Source organism: Octopus bimaculoides, chromosome 24 (genome assembly GCF_001194135.2).
Source record: "Octopus bimaculoides isolate UCB-OBI-ISO-001 chromosome 24, ASM119413v2, whole genome shotgun sequence".
Classification (NCBI taxonomy): domain Eukaryota; kingdom Metazoa; phylum Mollusca; class Cephalopoda; order Octopoda; family Octopodidae; genus Octopus; species Octopus bimaculoides.
This window is the reverse complement of record NC_069004.1, coordinates 19,264,292-19,266,534: the sequence shown is the minus strand read 5'-3', so window position 1 is coordinate 19,266,534 and position 2,243 is coordinate 19,264,292. Positions and strand designations below refer to the sequence as shown.

Genomic DNA, 2,243 nt, shown 5'->3' with positions numbered 1-2,243 from the left:
GAGAGAGAGAGAAAGAGAGATAAGCCTTTCTACTAAAGGCACAAGGCACGATATTTTTGGGGAGGGGAATAGTCGATTACATCGACTCCATTGTTTCACTGGTACTTAATTTATCGACTTCTAGATCGGTTTTGTAGGTAGGGACCCAGTTATTGGAAGCTGAATGCATCAGTCCTGGTATGCCAAGCTTATAGAGATTGGATCAGTGAATTAAGCAGACGTTAACGGCGTCAATCACCAGTAGGAAATGGTTTGCTCTAAAAAGGGCAATTAGACTAGAACCAATTAGGTTTCGTATGGTTGTAACAATAGAAAGAAATAGAATAGAGGGAAACGTAGTTAGAAACTTTGAAGAAGTACTTAGGAAAGACATCGCAACTGACGTGCTTGCAGCGAGATTGGCTTTCAACCATTTCATAAACGCGAAGTATGAAGATTGCATTGTCAGAGTTGAGGCATGTATTCTAAGACATGCGGGGACGAAAGCTGCTTGATGGGCTCATGTGATAGATTTAGCAGATTTCAAAAAATTGGTCACGGTGTTAGCGAAGAGATTGGCTCTTGCCATCGAGAGTTTGATTGGCGATGTGCAAATATGCGCAACCTCAATCAGATCTGTCCACCTCATATCGATACATCGGAGATACGGTGGCTAAAGAACCTAAAATGGATGGGGCCCCTACCAATTTGAATCAGTCGAAAGCCTTTAATAGGGTCAACCACCAATACTTAACTCCAGAACTTTGCATATCTTATGGACTTATCATTGTTACATAGATATTCTTTCAGCATTGATTCTTGCTCTTTTTGTACTTGTGTTGGCCCATTGTATTTTTATGCAAGCTCTCTGTTTTATTATTTCGTTTTTTTTTTTATGGTTTCATGTAAAGAACTGGGAGAAGACTATTTGTAGCGGGGATTCAAAACCTAATCGCTAGATACTCGGTCACATATCACGAGTGAACCACTGCAATTTCATGTAATCGGTCAATAAATCGACAAATAAGCGCGAGGCTGTGGCGTGATATGATTTTCTCGAAAGTTCTATAATTTGACTTCTTGTTTCCTATAAAAACCGTTTTTGGTGCTTCATTAATTGCTGAATGTTGAAGGCAACTGACTGAATCGCATATCCACTCTTGTCGTGCAGACGGTTCTGTATATTTTACACTGACAATTCCAGGCTCTCGGACAGATAGATCCAGACATTCATACAATGTCCCAACCTTTACTGACATGGTGCGGTTTTTCTCTTTCCCAATCAACAATGATCAATATTGTTCATTGTAATTTATCGACACGGAAAACCATTATATCCGGCAATAAATATCAAATTAAACGTTCGTGAGTTTGCTTCAGTTATGATTCACTCAACCAACGAAATATGTCTTCATTGACCAGCTCAATACAATCGACAGAAAATAAGCTCATGACAACACATAGACATATGCAATGAAAGAAAGAGAGTCAAAAGCACTTACTGCCCTACTTACATTTATGTCCAACTGTTGGTAAAGAGCCTCAGTCAGGACGGTTACTAAGCCAACGTTTTCCTTTAAACGTGATATCCTTTGTTAACTCTATATTTTCTCATTGTTCATTTGTGCCTCTAGATTTGATGCGATCTCTTTAAACTCACTGTAATTAATGATGGCAAGAAAACAGAACCTTGCTGAACATACTTATATTAAAAAGGAAGAAAACAAAGAAACAAAATACAAACGACAGTTGCGCCATTCAAATAACTTTTATCTTTTACTTATTTCAGTCGTTGGATTGCGGCCAAACTGCAACACTACCTTGAACGGTTTTAGTAAAAAAAAGAATCGATCCTAGGGCTTGTTTTCTTTTTAAGTCTGGTACTTATTCTATCGGTCTGTTATGCCGGGGACGTAAACAAACCAACACAGGTTGTCAAGCGCAATGATAGTGGGGATAATCATGAATACAAAGACACATACATACAAGTGTGTGTGTGTGTACATATATATATATTATTTAAAAGAGTTCCAACTGCGTCTGTTTTTTATGTTTTATTTATATTCTTATAAAATTAATGTGGGATATAGAATATGGAATATATAATATGAATAGTAAAATGAAATGAAGTATTGAATGTCTTATTGAATATATGAAATATTGAGTATTAAATATATAAAGGCTAGTATACTTTCATGCCTCATGGCATTCATCAAATATATACACATATTATTATTATTATTATTATTAAAATACAGTTTGAT

General features: G+C 36.5%; 1 long non-coding RNA gene across 1 annotated transcript in view; it reads right to left on the bottom strand.

The window, feature by feature from the left end:
* Nucleotides 1-1,704, bottom strand: part of LOC106878650 (uncharacterized) — a 2,339-nt gene extending 635 nt beyond the window's left edge. Inside the window, exon 1 of the long non-coding RNA XR_001410525.2 lies at nucleotides 1,494-1,704. This is a non-coding gene — a long non-coding RNA (uncharacterized LOC106878650). The remainder of the gene's footprint in view (nucleotides 1-1,493) is intronic.
* Between the last annotated feature and the right edge of the window lie 539 nt (nucleotides 1,705-2,243).